At 47.8% G+C, this 18,653-nt stretch overlaps 17 non-coding genes and 1 pseudogene across 17 annotated transcripts; all 18 read right to left on the bottom strand.

The window, feature by feature from the left end:
* Window positions 1-621: 621 nt before the first annotated feature.
* On the bottom strand, window positions 622-839 carry LOC138490190 (small nucleolar RNA U3). Its single transcript, XR_011275243.1, has one exon. It is a non-coding gene; the product is annotated as a small nucleolar RNA U3 (small nucleolar RNA).
* An 835-nt stretch (window positions 840-1,674) lies between these two features.
* Window positions 1,675-1,892, bottom strand: LOC138490395 (small nucleolar RNA U3). Its single transcript, XR_011275427.1, has one exon. It is a non-coding gene; the product is annotated as a small nucleolar RNA U3 (small nucleolar RNA).
* Window positions 1,893-2,715: 823 nt separating this feature from the next.
* LOC138490211 (small nucleolar RNA U3) lies at window positions 2,716-2,933 on the bottom strand. Its single transcript, XR_011275262.1, has one exon. It is a non-coding gene; the product is annotated as a small nucleolar RNA U3 (small nucleolar RNA).
* An 824-nt stretch (window positions 2,934-3,757) lies between these two features.
* On the bottom strand, window positions 3,758-3,975 carry LOC138490258 (small nucleolar RNA U3). The gene has a single exon (XR_011275304.1). It is a non-coding gene; the product is annotated as a small nucleolar RNA U3 (small nucleolar RNA).
* Window positions 3,976-4,810: 835 nt separating this feature from the next.
* On the bottom strand, window positions 4,811-5,028 carry LOC138490772 (small nucleolar RNA U3). Its single transcript, XR_011275674.1, has one exon. It is a non-coding gene; the product is annotated as a small nucleolar RNA U3 (small nucleolar RNA).
* An 824-nt stretch (window positions 5,029-5,852) lies between these two features.
* Window positions 5,853-6,070, bottom strand: LOC138490393 (small nucleolar RNA U3). The gene has a single exon (XR_011275426.1). It is a non-coding gene; the product is annotated as a small nucleolar RNA U3 (small nucleolar RNA).
* An 824-nt stretch (window positions 6,071-6,894) lies between these two features.
* Window positions 6,895-7,112, bottom strand: LOC138490044 (small nucleolar RNA U3). Its single transcript, XR_011275116.1, has one exon. It is a non-coding gene; the product is annotated as a small nucleolar RNA U3 (small nucleolar RNA).
* An 823-nt stretch (window positions 7,113-7,935) lies between these two features.
* Window positions 7,936-8,153, bottom strand: LOC138490043 (small nucleolar RNA U3). The gene has a single exon (XR_011275115.1). It is a non-coding gene; the product is annotated as a small nucleolar RNA U3 (small nucleolar RNA).
* An 824-nt stretch (window positions 8,154-8,977) lies between these two features.
* LOC138490257 (small nucleolar RNA U3) lies at window positions 8,978-9,195 on the bottom strand. Its single transcript, XR_011275303.1, has one exon. It is a non-coding gene; the product is annotated as a small nucleolar RNA U3 (small nucleolar RNA).
* Window positions 9,196-10,030: 835 nt separating this feature from the next.
* On the bottom strand, window positions 10,031-10,248 carry LOC138490771 (small nucleolar RNA U3). The gene has a single exon (XR_011275673.1). It is a non-coding gene; the product is annotated as a small nucleolar RNA U3 (small nucleolar RNA).
* An 824-nt stretch (window positions 10,249-11,072) lies between these two features.
* LOC138490041 (small nucleolar RNA U3) lies at window positions 11,073-11,290 on the bottom strand. Its single transcript, XR_011275114.1, has one exon. It is a non-coding gene; the product is annotated as a small nucleolar RNA U3 (small nucleolar RNA).
* An 835-nt stretch (window positions 11,291-12,125) lies between these two features.
* On the bottom strand, window positions 12,126-12,343 carry LOC138490392 (small nucleolar RNA U3). Its single transcript, XR_011275425.1, has one exon. It is a non-coding gene; the product is annotated as a small nucleolar RNA U3 (small nucleolar RNA).
* An 824-nt stretch (window positions 12,344-13,167) lies between these two features.
* Window positions 13,168-13,385, bottom strand: LOC138490040 (small nucleolar RNA U3). Its single transcript, XR_011275113.1, has one exon. It is a non-coding gene; the product is annotated as a small nucleolar RNA U3 (small nucleolar RNA).
* Window positions 13,386-14,208: 823 nt separating this feature from the next.
* Window positions 14,209-14,426, bottom strand: LOC138490039 (small nucleolar RNA U3). The gene has a single exon (XR_011275112.1). It is a non-coding gene; the product is annotated as a small nucleolar RNA U3 (small nucleolar RNA).
* An 824-nt stretch (window positions 14,427-15,250) lies between these two features.
* LOC138490256 (small nucleolar RNA U3) lies at window positions 15,251-15,468 on the bottom strand. The gene has a single exon (XR_011275302.1). It is a non-coding gene; the product is annotated as a small nucleolar RNA U3 (small nucleolar RNA).
* Window positions 15,469-16,303: 835 nt separating this feature from the next.
* LOC138490437 (small nucleolar RNA U3) lies at window positions 16,304-16,522 on the bottom strand. The gene has a single exon (XR_011275465.1). It is a non-coding gene; the product is annotated as a small nucleolar RNA U3 (small nucleolar RNA).
* An 840-nt stretch (window positions 16,523-17,362) lies between these two features.
* LOC138490543 (small nucleolar RNA U3) lies at window positions 17,363-17,531 on the bottom strand (annotated as a pseudogene).
* An 834-nt stretch (window positions 17,532-18,365) lies between these two features.
* LOC138490038 (small nucleolar RNA U3) lies at window positions 18,366-18,583 on the bottom strand. The gene has a single exon (XR_011275111.1). It is a non-coding gene; the product is annotated as a small nucleolar RNA U3 (small nucleolar RNA).
* Between the last annotated feature and the right edge of the window lie 70 nt (window positions 18,584-18,653).

Here is an 18,653-nt window from a genome sequence, read left to right as displayed (position 1 = left end):
AGCAGCCAATAAAATTCGTCAGTGTGGATGACAGAGACAAGGGGCTCCCATGGCCCAGCCAAGGCTGGCCTCAGTAAACAGAGTGGCCATATTACGATGGCAATGAGTGTTATTCAATATCTGGGAAGCTTTGCAGTGGAATTCGAGCAAGCATAAGTGGGAGGCAACGTGAACAATGGCGGTGTGACTTTTATGAGAACGTAATGCATGTGATGGAAGGGTATTGCGCGCATTGGCCAGACAAGCATTTGAGTCGGACCTGAAAAGTACCCAGCTGAATAGGCAGATTCAAATCCCCCAAAGGGGCAGTACAGTGTTGTTTTCACAGAAGCACGAGGATTGCGCCAGATGGAAAACAGTGGCAAATCAGAATGGCTTAACCTTTGTGAAATGGAAGTAGGCCAGCATGCAACAGCCGGAACTTGTCGCTTGGGTCCCCCAGGGCAGCGCACAAAAGGGCCCACGGCCAATTGTGTTTACCGGGGCGACGCAAGGTGTTTGGTCCATGTGGAGATTTGCACAGCTAACAAATCAGAACCCACATAATCGACAGCACAGACACCAAGCAACCCTAAGAACAGGGGAGCTGTCTCTATTTTTCACCAGAATAATAAGCAGCTAACCACTCAGTTTGTGTTCCCTTCCTCCAACCCTCCTGAAAGGGAGAGAGGAACGGTCATCAATAGCAGACAGCAGCTGCATAAATGCAACACTGTCCACTTGCTTCACGCTCAGAAGAGAACACTTCAACTCTTCCTCGTGGTTAGCGAAGACCAGACACTTTCGAACACATTTCCTCAGTTAAGAACTATAGAAATGACCCCTGAAAGTATAGTCTTAATAGCACAAAGGGCAGCCCAGGCAGGTGGAAGAAGCTGCCACCCATCTCACTTAGGGTGGGAAAGCGTCTATCGTCCCAAAGGCAACAAAAAGTCCCCCCATTTCTGCATAGGAAAACCTTTCCCGCAACCCCATAGAAAACCTTTCCTTTCCATAGCGTTGGCAAAAGATGACAAAAATGCCTGTACTTTGTAAATTTACATATTGAAGACCAGCAGCCAATAAAATTCGTCAGTGTGGATGACAGAGACAAGGGGCTCCCATGGCCCAGCCAAGGCTGGCCTCAGTAAACAGAGTGGCCATATTACGATGGCAATGAGTGTTATTCAATATCTGGGAAGCTTTGCAGTGGAATTCGAGCAAGCATAAGTGGGAGGCAACGTGAACAATGGCGGTGTGACTTTTATGAGAACGTAATGCATGTGATGGAAGGGTATTGCGCGCATTGGCCAGACAAGCATTTGAGTCGGACCTGAAAAGTACCCAGCTGAATAGGCAGATTCAAATCCCCCAAAGGGGCAGTACAGTGTTGTTTTCACAGAAGCACGAGGATTGCGCCAGATGGAAAACAGTGGCAAATCAGAATGGCTTAACCTTTGTGAAATGGAAGTAGGCCAGCATGCAACAGCCGGAACTTGTCGCTTGGGTCCCCCAGGGCAGCGCACAAAAGGGCCCACGGCCAATTGTGTTTACCGGGGCGACGCAAGGTGTTTGGTCCATGTGGAGATTTGCACAGCTAACAAATCAGAACCCACATAATCGACAGCACAGACACCAAGCAACCCTAAGAACAGGGGAGCTGTCTCTATTTTTCACCAGAATAATAAGCAGCTAACCACTCAGTTTGTGTTCCCTTCCTCCAACCCTCCTGAAAGGGAGAGAGGAACGGTCATCAATAGCAGACAGCAGCTGCATAAATGCAACACTGTCCACTTGCTTCACGCTCAGAAGAGAACACTTCAACTCTTCCTCGTGGTTAGCGAAGACCAGACACTTTCGAACACATTTCCTCAGTTAAGAACTATAGAAATGATCCCTGAAAGTATAGATTTAATAGCACAAAGGGCAGCCCAGGCAGGTGGAAGAAGCTGCCACCCATCTCACTTAGGGTGGGAAAGCGTCTATCGTCCCAAAGGCAACAAAAAGCCCCTCCATTTCTGCATAGGAAAACCTTTCCCGCAACACCATAGAAAACATTTCCTATCCATAGCGTTGGCAAAAGATGACAAAAATGCCTGTACTTTGTAAATTTACATATTGAAGACCAGCAGCCAATAAAATTCGTCAGTGTGGATGACAGAGACAAGGGGCTCCCATGGCCCAGCCAAGGCTGGCCTCAGTAAACAGAGTGGCCATATTACGATGGCAATGAGTGTTATTCAATATCTGGGAAGCTTTGCAGTGGAATTCGAGCAAGCATAGGTGGGAGGCAACGTGAACAATGGCGGTGTGACTTTTATGAGAACGTAATGCATGTGATGGAAGGGTATTGGGCGCATTGGCCAGACAAGCATTTGAGTCGGACCTGAAAAGTACCCAGCTGAATAGGCAGATTCAAAGGCAGTACAGTGTTGTTTTCACAGAAGCACGAGGATTGCGCCAGATGGAAAACAGTGGCAAATCAGAATGGCTTAACCTTTGTGAAATGGAAGTAGGCCAGCATGCAACAGCCGGAACTTGTCGCTTGGGTCCCCCAGGGCAGCGCACAAAAGGGCCCACGGCAATTGTGTTTACCGGGGCGACGCAAGGTGTTTGGTCCATGTGGAGATTTGCACAGCTAACAAATCAGAACCCACATAATCGACAGCACAGACACCAAGCAACCCTAAGAACAGGGGAGCTGTCTCTATTTTTCACCAGAATAATAAGCAGCTAACCACTCAGTTTGTGTTCCCTTCCTCCAACCCTCCTGAAAGGGAGAGAGGAACGGTCATCAATAGCAGACAGCAGCTGCATAAATGCAACACTGTCCACTTGCTTCACGCTCAGAAGAGAACACTTCAACTCTTCCTCGTGGTTAGCGAAGACCAGACACTTTCGAACGCATTTCCTCAGTTAAGAACTATAGAAATGATCCCTGAAAGTATAGTCTTAATAGCACAAAGGGCAGCCCAGGCAGGTGGAAGAAGCTGCCACCCATCTCACTTAGGGTGGGAAAGCGTCTATCGTCCCAAAGGCAACAAAAAGCCCCTCCATTTCTGCATAGGAAAACCTTTCCCGCAACACCATAGAAAACATTTCCTATCCATAGCGTTGGCAAAAGATGACAAAAATGCCTGTACTTTGTAAATTTACATATTGAAGACCAGCAGCCAATAAAATTCGTCAGTGTGGATGACAGAGACAAGGGGCTCCCATGGCCCAGCCAAGGCTGGCCTCAGTAAACAGAGTGGCCATATTACGATGGCAATGAGTGTTATTCAATATCTGGGAAGCTTTGCAGTGGAATTCGAGCAAGCATAAGTGGGAGGCAACGTGAACAATGGCGGTGTGACTTTTATGAGAACGTAATGCATGTGATGGAAGGGTATTGCGCGCATTGGCCAGACAAGCATTTGAGTCGGACCTGAAAAGTACCCAGCTGAATAGGCAGTTTCAAAGGCAGTACAGTGTTGTTTTCACAGAAGCACGAGGATTGCGCCAGATGAAAAACAGTGGCAAATCAGAATGGCTTAACCTTTGTGAAATGGAAGTAGGCCAGCATGCAACAGCCGGAACTTGTCGCTTGGGTCCCCCAGGGCAGCGCACAAAAGGGCCCACGGCCAATTGTGTTTACCGGGGCGACGCAAGGTGTTTGGTCCATGTGGAGATTTGCACAGCTAACAAATCAGAACCCACATAATCGACAGCACAGACACCAAGCAACCCTAAGAACAGGGGAGCTGTCTCTATTTTTCACCAGAATAATAAGCAGCTAACCACTCAGTTTGTGTTCCCTTCCTCCAACCCTCCTGAAAGGGAGAGAGGAACGGTCATCAATAGCAGACAGCAGCTGCATAAATGCAACACTGTCCACTTGCTTCACGCTCAGAAGAGAACACTTCAACTCTTCCTCGTGGTTAGCCAAGACCAGACACTTTCGAACACATTTCCTCAGTTAAGAACTATAGAAATGACCCCTGAAAGTATAGTCTTAATAGCACAAAGGGCAGCCCAGGCAGGTGGAAGAAGCTGCCACCCATCTCACTTAGGGTGGGAAAGCGTCTATCGTCCCAAAGGCAACAAAAAGCCCCCCCATTTCTGCATAGGAAAACCTTTCCCGCAACCCCATAGAAAACCTTTCCTTTCCATAGCGTTGGCAAAAGATGACAAAAATGCCTGTACTTTGTAAATTTACATATTGAAGACCAGCAGCCAATAAAATTCGTCAGTGTGGATGACAGAGACAAGGGGCTCCCATGGCCCAGCCAAGGCTGGCCTCAGTAAACAGAGTGGCCATATTACGATGGCAATGAGTGTTATTCAATATCTGGGAAGCTTTGCAGTGGAATTCGAGCAAGCATAAGTGGGAGGCAACGTGAACAATGGCGGTGTGACTTTTATGAGAACGTAATGCATGTGATGGAAGGGTATTGCGCGCATTGGCCAGACAAGCATTTGAGTCGGACCTGAAAAGTACCCAGCTGAATAGGCAGATTCAAATCCCCCAAAGGGGCAGTACAGTGTTGTTTTCACAGAAGCACGAGGATTGCGCCAGATGGAAAACAGTGGCAAATCAGAATGGCTTAACCTTTGTGAAATGGAAGTAGGCCAGCATGCAACAGCCGGAACTTGTCGCTTGGGTCCCCCAGGGCAGCGCACAAAAGGGCCCACGGCCAATTGTGTTTACCGGGGCGACGCAAGGTGTTTGGTCCATGTGGAGATTTGCACAGCTAACAAATCAGAACCCACATAATCGACAGCACAGACACCAAGCAACCCTAAGAACAGGGGAGCTGTCTCTATTTTTCACCAGAATAATAAGCAGCTAACCACTCAGTTTGTGTTCCCTTCCTCCAACCCTCCTGAAAGGGAGAGAGGAACGGTCATCAATAGCAGACAGCAGCTGCATAAATGCAACACTGTCCACTTGCTTCACGCTCAGAAGAGAACACTTCAACTCTTCCTCGTGGTTAGCGAAGACCAGACACTTTCGAACACATTTCCTCAGTTAAGAACTATAGAAATGATCCCTGAAAGTATAGACTTAATAGCACAAAGGGCAGCCCAGGCAGGTGGAAGAAGCTGCCACCCATCTCACTTAGGGTGGGAAAGCGTCTATCGTCCCAAAGGCAACAAAAAGCCCCTCCATTTCTGCATAGGAAAACCTTTCCCGCAACACCATAGAAAACATTTCCTATCCATAGCGTTGGCAAAAGATGACAAAAATGCCTGTACTTTGTAAATTTACATATTGAAGACCAGCAGCCAATAAAATTCGTCAGTGTGGATGACAGAGACAAGGGGCTCCCATGGCCCAGCCAAGGCTGGCCTCAGTAAACAGAGTGGCCATATTACGATGGCAATGAGTGTTATTCAATATCTGGGAAGCTTTGCAGTGGAATTCGAGCAAGCATAAGTGGGAGGCAACGTGAACAATGGCGGTGTGACTTTTATGAGAACGTAATGCATGTGATGGAAGGGTATTGGGCGCATTGGCCAGACAAGCATTTGAGTCGGACCTGAAAAGTACCCAGCTGAATAGGCAGATTCAAAGGCAGTACAGTGTTGTTTTCACAGAAGCACGAGGATTGCGCCAGATGGAAAACAGTGGCAAATCAGAATGGCTTAACCTTTGTGAAATGGAAGTAGGCCAGCATGCAACAGCCGGAACTTGTCGCTTGGGTCCCCCAGGGCAGCGCACAAAAGGGCCCACGGCCAATTGTGTTTACCGGGGCGACGCAAGGTGTTTGGTCCATGTGGAGATTTGCACAGCTAACAAATCAGAACCCACATAATCGACAGCACAGACACCAAGCAACCCTAAGAACAGGGGAGCTGTCTCTATTTTTCACCAGAATAATAAGCAGCTAACCACTCAGTTTGTGTTCCCTTCCTCCAACCCTCCTGAAAGGGAGAGAGGAACGGTCATCAATAGCAGACAGCAGCTGCATAAATGCAACACTGTCCACTTGCTTCACGCTCAGAAGAGAACACTTCAACTCTTCCTCGTGGTTAGCGAAGACCAGACACTTTCGAACACATTTCCTCAGTTAAGAACTATAGAAATGATCCCTGAAAGTATAGATTTAATAGCACAAAGGGCAGCCCAGGCAGGTGGAAGAAGCTGCCACCCATCTCACTTAGGGTGGGAAAGCGTCTATCGTCCCAAAGGCAACAAAAAGCCCCTCCATTTCTGCATAGGAAAACCTTTCCCGCAACACCATAGAAAACATTTCCTATCCATAGCGTTGGCAAAAGATGACAAAAATGCCTGTACTTTGTAAATTTACATATTGAAGACCAGCAGCCAATAAAATTCGTCAGTGTGGATGACAGAGACAAGGGGCTCCCATGGCCCAGCCAAGGCTGGCCTCAGTAAACAGAGTGGCCATATTACGATGGCAATGAGTGTTATTCAATATCTGGGAAGCTTTGCAGTGGAATTCGAGCAAGCATAAGTGGGAGGCAACGTGAACAATGGTGGTGTGACTTTTATGAGAACGTAATGCATGTGATGGAAGGGTATTGGGCGCATTGGCCAGACAAGCATTTGAGTCGGACCTGAAAAGTACCCAGCTGAATAGGCAGATTCAAAGGCAGTACAGTGTTGTTTTCACAGAAGCACGAGGATTGCGCCAGATGGAAAACAGTGGCAAATCAGAATGGCTTAACCTTTGTGAAATGGAAGTAGGCCAGCATGCAACAGCCGGAACTTGTCGCTTGGGTCCCCCAGGGCAGCGCACAAAAGGGCCCACGGCCAATTGTGTTTACCGGGGCGACGCAAGGTGTTTGGTCCATGTGGAGATTTGCACAGCTAACAAATCAGAACCCACATAATCGACAGCACAGACACCAAGCAACCCTAAGAACAGGGGAGCTGTCTCTATTTTTCACCAGAATAATAAGCAGCTAACCACTCAGTTTGTGTTCCCTTCCTCCAACCCTCCTGAAAGGGAGAGAGGAACGGTCATCAATAGCAGACAGCAGCTGCATAAATGCAACACTGTCCACTTGCTTCACGCTCAGAAGAGAACACTTCAACTCTTCCTCGTGGTTAGCGAAGACCAGACACTTTCGAACACATTTCCTCAGTTAAGAACTATAGAAATGATCCCTGAAAGTATAGTCTTAATAGCACAAAGGGCAGCCCAGGCAGGTGGAAGAAGCTGCCACCCATCTCACTTAGGGTGGGAAAGCGTCTATCGTCCCAAAGGCAACAAAAAGCCCCCCCATTTCTGCATAGGAAAACCTTTCCCGCAACCCCATAGAAAACCTTTCCTTTCCATAGCGTTGGCAAAAGATGACAAAAATGCCTGTACTTTGTAAATTTACATATTGAAGACCAGCAGCCAATAAAATTCGTCAGTGTGGGTGACAGAGACAAGGGGCTCCCATGGCCCAGCCAAGGCTGGCCTCAGTAAACAGAGTGGCCATATTACGATGGCAATGAGTGTTATTCAATATCTGGGAAGCTTTGCAGTGGAATTCGAGCAAGCATAGGTGGGAGGCAACGTGAACAATGGCGGTGTGACTTTTATGAGAACGTAATGCATGTGATGGAAGGGTATTGGGCGCATTGGCCAGACAAGCATTTGAGTCGGACCTGAAAAGTACCCAGCTGAATAGGCAGATTCAAAGGCAGTACAGTGTTGTTTTCACAGAAGCACGAGGATTGCGCCAGATGGAAAACAGTGGCAAATCAGAATGGCTTAACCTTTGTGAAATGGAAGTAGGCCAGCATGCAACAGCCGGAACTTGTCGCTTGGGTCCCCCAGGGCAGCGCACAAAAGGGCCCACGGCAATTGTGTTTACCGGGGCGACGCAAGGTGTTTGGTCCATGTGGAGATTTGCACAGCTAACAAATCAGAACCCACATAATCGACAGCACAGACACCAAGCAACCCTAAGAACAGGGGAGCTGTCTCTATTTTTCACCAGAATAATAAGCAGCTAACCACTCAGTTTGTGTTCCCTTCCTCCAACCCTCCTGAAAGGGAGAGAGGAACGGTCATCAATAGCAGACAGCAGCTGCATAAATGCAACACTGTCCACTTGCTTCACGCTCAGAAGAGAACACTTCAACTCTTCCTCGTGGTTAGCGAAGACCAGACACTTTCGAACACATTTCCTCAGTTAAGAACTATAGAAATGATCCCTGAAAGTATAGTCTTAATAGCACAAAGGGCAGCCCAGGCAGGTGGAAGAAGCTGCCACCCATCTCACTTAGGGTGGGAAAGCGTCTATCGTCCCAAAGGCAACAAAAAGCCCCTCCATTTCTGCATAGGAAAACCTTTCCCGCAACACCATAGAAAACATTTCCTATCCATAGCGTTGGCAAAAGATGACAAAAATGCCTGTACTTTGTAAATTTACATATTGAAGACCAGCAGCCAATAAAATTCGTCAGTGTGGATGACAGAGACAAGGGGCTCCCATGGCCCAGCCAAGGCTGGCCTCAGTAAACAGAGTGGCCATATTACGATGGCAATGAGTGTTATTCAATATCTGGGAAGCTTTGCAGTGGAATTCGAGCAAGCATAAGTGGGAGGCAACGTGAACAATGGCGGTGTGACTTTTATGAGAACGTAATGCATGTGATGGAAGGGTATTGCGCGCATTGGCCAGACAAGCATTTGAGTCGGACCTGAAAAGTACCCAGCTGAATAGGCAGTTTCAAAGGCAGTACAGTGTTGTTTTCACAGAAGCACGAGGATTGCGCCAGATGAAAAACAGTGGCAAATCAGAATGGCTTAACCTTTGTGAAATGGAAGTAGGCCAGCATGCAACAGCCGGAACTTGTCGCTTGGGTCCCCCAGGGCAGCGCACAAAAGGGCCCACGGCCAATTGTGTTTACCGGGGCGACGCAAGGTGTTTGGTCCATGTGGAGATTTGCACAGCTAACAAATCAGAACCCACATAATCGACAGCACAGACACCAAGCAACCCTAAGAACAGGGGAGCTGTCTCTATTTTTCACCAGAATAATAAGCAGCTAACCACTCAGTTTGTGTTCCCTTCCTCCAACCCTCCTGAAAGGGAGAGAGGAACGGTCATCAATAGCAGACAGCAGCTGCATAAATGCAACACTGTCCACTTGCTTCACGCTCAGAAGAGAACACTTCAACTCTTCCTCGTGGTTAGCCAAGACCAGACACTTTCGAACACATTTCCTCAGTTAAGAACTATAGAAATGACCCCTGAAAGTATAGTCTTAATAGCACAAAGGGCAGCCCAGGCAGGTGGAAGAAGCTGCCACCCATCTCACTTAGGGTGGGAAAGCGTCTATCGTCCCAAAGGCAACAAAAAGCCCCCCCATTTCTGCATAGGAAAACCTTTCCCGCAACCCCATAGAAAACCTTTCCTTTCCATAGCGTTGGCAAAAGATGACAAAAATGCCTGTACTTTGTAAATTTACATATTGAAGACCAGCAGCCAATAAAATTCGTCAGTGTGGATGACAGAGACAAGGGGCTCCCATGGCCCAGCCAAGGCTGGCCTCAGTAAACAGAGTGGCCATATTACGATGGCAATGAGTGTTATTCAATATCTGGGAAGCTTTGCAGTGGAATTCGAGCAAGCATAAGTGGGAGGCAACGTGAACAATGGCGGTGTGACTTTTATGAGAACGTAATGCATGTGATGGAAGGGTATTGCGCGCATTGGCCAGACAAGCATTTGAGTCGGACCTGAAAAGTACCCAGCTGAATAGGCAGATTCAAATCCCCCAAAGGGGCAGTACAGTGTTGTTTTCACAGAAGCACGAGGATTGCGCCAGATGGAAAACAGTGGCAAATCAGAATGGCTTAACCTTTGTGAAATGGAAGTAGGCCAGCATGCAACAGCCGGAACTTGTCGCTTGGGTCCCCCAGGGCAGCGCACAAAAGGGCCCACGGCCAATTGTGTTTACCGGGGCGACGCAAGGTGTTTGGTCCATGTGGAGATTTGCACAGCTAACAAATCAGAACCCACATAATCGACAGCACAGACACCAAGCAACCCTAAGAACAGGGGAGCTGTCTCTATTTTTCACCAGAATAATAAGCAGCTAACCACTCAGTTTGTGTTCCCTTCCTCCAACCCTCCTGAAAGGGAGAGAGGAACGGTCATCAATAGCAGACAGCAGCTGCATAAATGCAACACTGTCCACTTGCTTCACGCTCAGAAGAGAACACTTCAACTCTTCCTCGTGGTTAGCGAAGACCAGACACTTTCGAACACATTTCCTCAGTTAAGAACTATAGAAATGATCCCTGAAAGTATAGACTTAATAGCACAAAGGGCAGCCCAGGCAGGTGGAAGAAGCTGCCACCCATCTCACTTAGGGTGGGAAAGCGTCTATCGTCCCAAAGGCAACAAAAAGCCCCTCCATTTCTGCATAGGAAAACCTTTCCCGCAACACCATAGAAAACATTTCCTATCCATAGCGTTGGCAAAAGATGACAAAAATGCCTGTACTTTGTAAATTTACATATTGAAGACCAGCAGCCAATAAAATTCGTCAGTGTGGATGACAGAGACAAGGGGCTCCCATGGCCCAGCCAAGGCTGGCCTCAGTAAACAGAGTGGCCATATTACGATGGCAATGAGTGTTATTCAATATCTGGGAAGCTTTGCAGTGGAATTCGAGCAAGCATAAGTGGGAGGCAACGTGAACAATGGCGGTGTGACTTTTATGAGAACGTAATGCATGTGATGGAAGGGTATTGGGCGCATTGGCCAGACAAGCATTTGAGTCGGACCTGAAAAGTACCCAGCTGAATAGGCAGATTCAAAGGCAGTACAGTGTTGTTTTCACAGAAGCACGAGGATTGCGCCAGATGGAAAACAGTGGCAAATCAGAATGGCTTAACCTTTGTGAAATGGAAGTAGGCCAGCATGCAACAGCCGGAACTTGTCGCTTGGGTCCCCCAGGGCAGCGCACAAAAGGGCCCACGGCCAATTGTGTTTACCGGGGCGACGCAAGGTGTTTGGTCCATGTGGAGATTTGCACAGCTAACAAATCAGAACCCACATAATCGACAGCACAGACACCAAGCAACCCTAAGAACAGGGGAGCTGTCTCTATTTTTCACCAGAATAATAAGCAGCTAACCACTCAGTTTGTGTTCCCTTCCTCCAACCCTCCTGAAAGGGAGAGAGGAACGGTCATCAATAGCAGACAGCAGCTGCATAAATGCAACACTGTCCACTTGCTTCACGCTCAGAAGAGAACACTTCAACTCTTCCTCGTGGTTAGCGAAGACCAGACACTTTCGAACACATTTCCTCAGTTAAGAACTATAGAAATGATCCCTGAAAGTATAGTCTTAATAGCACAAAGGGCAGCCCAGGCAGGTGGAAGAAGCTGCCACCCATCTCACTTAGGGTGGGAAAGCGTCTATCGTCCCAAAGGCAACAAAAAGCCCCTCCATTTCTGCATAGGAAAACCTTTCCCGCAACACCATAGAAAACATTTCCTATCCATAGCGTTGGCAAAAGATGACAAAAATGCCTGTACTTTGTAAATTTACATATTGAAGACCAGCAGCCAATAAAATTCGTCAGTGTGGATGACAGAGACAAGGGGCTCCCATGGCCCAGCCAAGGCTGGCCTCAGTAAACAGAGTGGCCATATTACGATGGCAATGAGTGTTATTCAATATCTGGGAAGCTTTGCAGTGGAATTCGAGCAAGCATAAGTGGGAGGCAACGTGAACAATGGCGGTGTGACTTTTATGAGAACGTAATGCATGTGATGGAAGGGTATTGCGCGCATTGGCCAGACAAGCATTTGAGTCGGACCTGAAAAGTACCCAGCTGAATAGGCAGATTCAAATCCCCCAAAGGGGCAGTACAGTGTTGTTTTCACAGAAGCACGAGGATTGCGCCAGATGGAAAACAGTGGCAAATCAGAATGGCTTAACCTTTGTGAAATGGAAGTAGGCCAGCATGCAACAGCCGGAACTTGTCGCTTGGGTCCCCCAGGGCAGCGCACAAAAGGGCCCACGGCCAATTGTGTTTACCGGGGCGACGCAAGGTGTTTGGTCCATGTGGAGATTTGCACAGCTAACAAATCAGAACCCACATAATCGACAGCACAGACACCAAGCAACCCTAAGAACAGGGGAGCTGTCTCTATTTTTCACCAGAATAATAAGCAGCTAACCACTCAGTTTGTGTTCCCTTCCTCCAACCCTCCTGAAAGGGAGAGAGGAACGGTCATCAATAGCAGACAGCAGCTGCATAAATGCAACACTGTCCACTTGCTTCACGCTCAGAAGAGAACACTTCAACTCTTCCTCGTGGTTAGCGAAGACCAGACACTTTCGAACACATTTCCTCAGTTAAGAACTATAGAAATGATCCCTGAAAGTATAGATTTAATAGCACAAAGGGCAGCCCAGGCAGGTGGAAGAAGCTGCCACCCATCTCACTTAGGGTGGGAAAGCGTCTATCGTCCCAAAGGCAACAAAAAGCCCCTCCATTTCTGCATAGGAAAACCTTTCCCGCAACACCATAGAAAACATTTCCTATCCATAGCGTTGGCAAAAGATGACAAAAATGCCTGTACTTTGTAAATTTACATATTGAAGACCAGCAGCCAATAAAATTCGTCAGTGTGGATGACAGAGACAAGGGGCTCCCATGGCCCAGCCAAGGCTGGCCTCAGTAAACAGAGTGGCCATATTACGATGGCAATGAGTGTTATTCAATATCTGGGAAGCTTTGCAGTGGAATTCGAGCAAGCATAAGTGGGAGGCAACGTGAACAATGGTGGTGTGACTTTTATGAGAACGTAATGCATGTGATGGAAGGGTATTGGGCGCATTGGCCAGACAAGCATTTGAGTCGGACCTGAAAAGTACCCAGCTGAATAGGCAGATTCAAAGGCAGTACAGTGTTGTTTTCACAGAAGCACGAGGATTGCGCCAGATGGAAAACAGTGGCAAATCAGAATGGCTTAACCTTTGTGAAATGGAAGTAGGCCAGCATGCAACAGCCGGAACTTGTCGCTTGGGTCCCCCAGGGCAGCGCACAAAAGGGCCCACGGCCAATTGTGTTTACCGGGGCGACGCAAGGTGTTTGGTCCATGTGGAGATTTGCACAGCTAACAAATCAGAACCCACATAATCGACAGCACAGACACCAAGCAACCCTAAGAACAGGGGAGCTGTCTCTATTTTTCACCAGAATAATAAGCAGCTAACCACTCAGTTTGTGTTCCCTTCCTCCAACCCTCCTGAAAGGGAGAGAGGAACGGTCATCAATAGCAGACAGCAGCTGCATAAATGCAACACTGTCCACTTGCTTCACGCTCAGAAGAGAACACTTCAACTCTTCCTCGTGGTTAGCGAAGACCAGACACTTTCGAACACATTTCCTCAGTTAAGAACTATAGAAATGATCCCTGAAAGTATAGTCTTAATAGCACAAAGGGCAGCCCAGGCAGGTGGAAGAAGCTGCCACCCATCTCACTTAGGGTGGGAAAGCGTCTATCGTCCCAAAGGCAACAAAAAGCCCCCCCATTTCTGCATAGGAAAACCTTTCCCGCAACCCCATAGAAAACCTTTCCTTTCCATAGCGTTGGCAAAAGATGACAAAAATGCCTGTACTTTGTAAATTTACATATTGAAGACCAGCAGCCAATAAAATTCGTCAGTGTGGGTGACAGAGACAAGGGGCTCCCATGGCCCAGCCAAGGCTGGCCTCAGTAAACAGAGTGGCCATATTACGATGGCAATGAGTGTTATTCAATATCTGGGAAGCTTTGCAGTGGAATTCGAGCAAGCATAGGTGGGAGGCAACGTGAACAATGGCGGTGTGACTTTTATGAGAACGTAATGCATGTGATGGAAGGGTATTGGGCGCATTGGCCAGACAAGCATTTGAGTCGGACCTGAAAAGTACCCAGCTGAATAGGCAGATTCAAAGGCAGTACAGTGTTGTTTTCACAGAAGCACGAGGATTGCGCCAGATGGAAAACAGTGGCAAATCAGAATGGCTTAACCTTTGTGAAATGGAAGTAGGCCAGCATGCAACAGCCGGAACTTGTCGCTTGGGTCCCCCAGGGCAGCGCACAAAAGGGCCCACGGCAATTGTGTTTACCGGGGCGACGCAAGGTGTTTGGTCCATGTGGAGATTTGCACAGCTAACAAATCAGAACCCACATAATCGACAGCACAGACACCAAGCAACCCTAAGAACAGGGGAGCTGTCTCTATTTTTCACCAGAATAATAAGCAGCTAACCACTCAGTTTGTGTTCCCTTCCTCCAACCCTCCTGAAAGGGAGAGAGGAACGGTCATCAATAGCAGACAGCAGCTGCATAAATGCAACACTGTCCACTTGCTTCACGCTCAGAAGAGAACACTTCAACTCTTCCTCGTGGTTAGCGAAGACCAGACACTTTCGAACACATTTCCTCAGTTAAGAACTATAGAAATGATCCCTGAAAGTATAGTCTTAATAGCACAAAGGGCAGCCCAGGCAGGTGGAAGAAGCTGCCACCCATCTCACTTAGGGTGGGAAAGCGTCTATCGTCCCAAAGGCAACAAAAAGCCCCTCCATTTCTGCATAGGAAAACCTTTCCCGCAACACCATAGAAAACATTTCCTATCCATAGCGTTGGCAAAAGATGACAAAAATGCCTGTACTTTGTAAATTTACATATTGAAGACCAGCAGCCAATAAAATTCGTCAGTGTGGATGACAGAGACAAGGGGCTCCCATGGCCCAGCCAAGGCTGGCCTCAGTAAACAGAGTGGCCATATTACGATGGCAATGAGTGTTATTCAATATCTGGGAAGCTTTGCAGTGGAATTCGAGCAAGCATAAGTGGGAGGCAACGTGAACAATGGCGGTGTGACTTTTATGAGAACGTAATGCATGTGATGGAAGGGTATTGCGCGCATTGGCCAGACAAGCATTTGAGTCGGACCTGAAAAGTACCCAGCTGAATAGGCAGTTTCAAAGGCAGTACAGTGTTGTTTTCACAGAAGCACGAGGATTGCGCCAGATGAAAAACAGTGGCAAATCAGAATGGCTTAACCTTTGTGAAATGGAAGTAGGCCAGCATGCAACAGCCGGAACTTGTCGCTTGGGTCCCCCAGGGCAGCGCACAAAAGGGCCCACGGCCAATTGTGTTTACCGGGGCGACGCAAGGTGTTTGGTCCATGTGGAGATTTGCACAGCTAACAAATCAGAACCCACATAATCGACAGCACAGACACCAAGCAACCCTAAGAACAGGGGAGCTGTCTCTATTTTTCACCAGAATAATAAGCAGCTAACCACTCAGTTTGTGTTCCCTTCCTCCAACCCTCCTGAAAGGGAGAGAGGAACGGTCATCAATAGCAGACAGCAGCTGCATAAATGCAACACTGTCCACTTGCTTCACGCTCAGAAGAGAACACTTCAACTCTTCCTCGTGGTTAGCCAAGACCAGACACTTTCGAACACATTTCCTCAGTTAAGAACTATAGAAATGACCCCTGAAAGTATAGTCTTAATAGCACAAAGGGCAGCCCAGGCAGGTGGAAGAAGCTGCCACCCATCTCACTTAGGGTGGGAAAGCGTCTATCGTCCCAAAGGCAACAAAAAGCCCCCCCATTTCTGCATAGGAAAACCTTTCCCGCAACCCCATAGAAAACCTTTCCTTTCCATAGCGTTGGCAAAAGATGACAAAAATGCCTGTACTTTGTAAATTTACATATTGAAGACCAGCAGCCAATAAAATTCGTCAGTGTGGATGACAGAGACAAGGGGCTCCCATGGCCCAGCCAAGGCTGGCCTCAGTAAACAGAGTGGCCATATTACGATGGCAATGAGTGTTATTCAATATCTGGGAAGCTTTGCAGTGGAATTCGAGCAAGCATAAGTGGGAGGCAACGTGAACAATGGCGGTGTGACTTTTATGAGAACGTAATGCATGTGATGGAAGGGTATTGCGCGCATTGGCCAGACAAGCATTTGAGTCGGACCTGAAAAGTACCCAGCTGAATAGGCAGATTCAAATCCCCCAAAGGGGCAGTACAGTGTTGTTTTCACAGAAGCACGAGGATTGCGCCAGATGGAAAACAGTGGCAAATCAGAATGGCTTAACCTTTGTGAAATGGAAGTAGGCCAGCATGCAACAGCCGGAACTTGTCGCTTGGGTCCCCCAGGGCAGCGCACAAAAGGGCCCACGGCCAATTGTGTTTACCGGGGCGACGCAAGGTGTTTGGTCCATGTGGAGATTTGCACAGCTAACAAATCAGAACCCACATAATCGACAGAACAGACACCAAGCAACCCTAAGAACAGGGGAGCTGTCTCTATTTTTCACCAGAATAATAAGCAGCTAACCACTCAGTTTGTGTTCCCTTCCTCCAACCCTCCTGAAAGGGAGAGAGGAACGGTCATCAATAGCAGACAGCAGCTGCATAAATGCAACACTGTCCACTTGCTTCACTGCTCAGAAGAGAACACTTCAACTCTTCCTCGTGGTTAGCGAAGACCAGACACTTTCGAACACATTTCCTCAGTTAAGAACTATAGAAATGATCCCTGAAAGTATAGTCTTAATAGCACAAAGGGCAGCCCAGGCAGGTGGAAGAAGCTGCCACCCATCTCACTTAGGGTGGGAAAGCGTCTATCGTCCCAAAGGCAACAAAAAGCCCCTCCATTTCTGCATAGGAAAACCTTTCCCGCAACACCATAGAAAACATTTCCTATCCATAGCGTTGGCAAAAGATGACAAAAATGCCTGTACTTTGTAAATTTACATATTGAAGACCAGCAGCCAATAAAATTCGTCAGTGTGGATGACAGAGACAAGGGGCTCCCATGGCCCAGCCAAGGCTGGCCTCAGTAAACAGAGTGGCCATATTACGATGGCAATGAGTGTTATTCAATATCTGGGAAGCTTTGCAGTGGAATTCGAGCAAGCATAAGTGGGAGGCAACGTGAACAATGGCGGTGTGACTTTTATGAGAACGTAATGCATGTGATGGAAGGGTATTGCGCGCATTGGCCAGACAAGCATTTGAGTCGGACCTGAAAAGTACCCAGCTGAATAGGCAGATTCAAATCCCCCAAAGGGGCAGTACAGTGTTGTTTTCACAGAAGCACGAGGATTGCGCCAGATGGAAAACAGTGGCAAATCAGAATGGCTTAACCTTTGTGAAATGGAAGTAGGCCAGCATGCAACAGCCGGAACTTGTCGCTTGGGTCCCCCAGGGCAGCGCACAAAAGGGCCCACGGCCAATTGTGTTTACCGGGGCGACGCAAGGTGTTTGGTCCATGTGGAGATTTGCACAGCTAACAAATCAGAACCCACATAATCGACAGCACAGACACCAAGCAACCCTAAGAACAGGGGAGCTGTCTCTATTTTTCACCAGAATAATAAGCAGCTAACCACTCAGTTTGTGTTCCCTTCCTCCAACCCTCCTGAAAGGGAGAGAGGAACGGTCATCAATAGCAGACAGCAGCTGCATAAATGCAACACTGTCCACTAGCGAAGACCAGACACTTTCGAACACATTTCCTCAGTTAAGAACTATAGAAATGACCCCTGAAAGTATAGTCTTAATAGCACAAAGGGCAGCCCAGGCAGGTGGAAGAAGCTGCCACCCATCTCACTTAGGGTGGGAAAGCGTCTATCGTCCCAAAGGCAACAAAAAGCCCCCCCATTTCTGCATAGGAAAACCTTTCCCGCAACCCCATAGAAAACCTTTCCTTTCCATAGCGTTGGCAAAAGATGACAAAAATGCCTGTACTTTGTAAATTTACATATTGAAGACCAGCAGCCAATAAAATTCGTCAGTGTGGATGACAGAGACAAGGGGCTCCCATGGCCCAGCCAAGGCTGGCCTCAGTAAACAGAGTGGCCATATTACGATGGCAATGAGTGTTATTCAATATCTGGGAAGCTTTGCAGTGGAATTCGAGCAAGCATAAGTGGGAGGCAACGTGAACAATGGCGGTGTGACTTTTATGAGAACGTAATGCATGTGATGGAAGGGTATTGCGCGCATTGGCCAGACAAGCATTTGAGTCGGACCTGAAAAGTACCCAGCTGAATAGGCAGATTCAAATCCCCCAAAGGGGCAGTACAGTGTTGTTTTCACAGAAGCACGAGGATTGCGCCAGATGGAAAACAGTGGCAAATCAGAATGGCTTAACCTTTGTGAAATGGAAGTAGGCCAGCATGCAACAGCCGGAACTTGTCGCTTGGGTCCCCCAGGGCAGCGCACAAAAGGGCCCACGGCAATTGTGTTTACCGGGGCGACGCAAGGTGTTTGGTCCATGTGGAGATTTGCACAGCTAACAAATCAGAACCCACATAATCGACAGCACAGACACCAAGCAACCCTAAGAACAGGGGAGCTGTCTCTATTTTTCACCAGAATAATAAGCAGCTAACCACTCAGTTTGTGTTCCCTTCCTCCAACCCTCCTGAAAGGGAGAGAGGAACGGTCATCAATAGCAGACAGCAGCTGCATAAATGCAACACTGTCCACTTGCTTCACGCTCAGAAGAGAACACTTCAACTCTTCCTCGTGGTTAGCGAAGACCAGACACTTTCGAACACATTTCCTCAGTTAAGAACTATAGAAATGATCCCTGAAAGTATAGTCTTAATAGCACAAAGGGCAGCCCAGGCAGGTGGAAGAAGCTGCCACCCATCTCACTTAGGGTGGGAAAGCGTC

The sequence above is a fragment of the Ambystoma mexicanum genome, chromosome 9 (assembly GCF_040938575.1).
Source record: "Ambystoma mexicanum isolate Mex_15411 chromosome 9, UKY_AmexF1_1, whole genome shotgun sequence".
Lineage (NCBI taxonomy): Eukaryota > Metazoa > Chordata > Amphibia > Caudata > Ambystomatidae > Ambystoma > Ambystoma mexicanum.
Note: the sequence above shows the minus strand (reverse complement) of the source record. Positions and strands in the feature narration are given on the sequence as shown.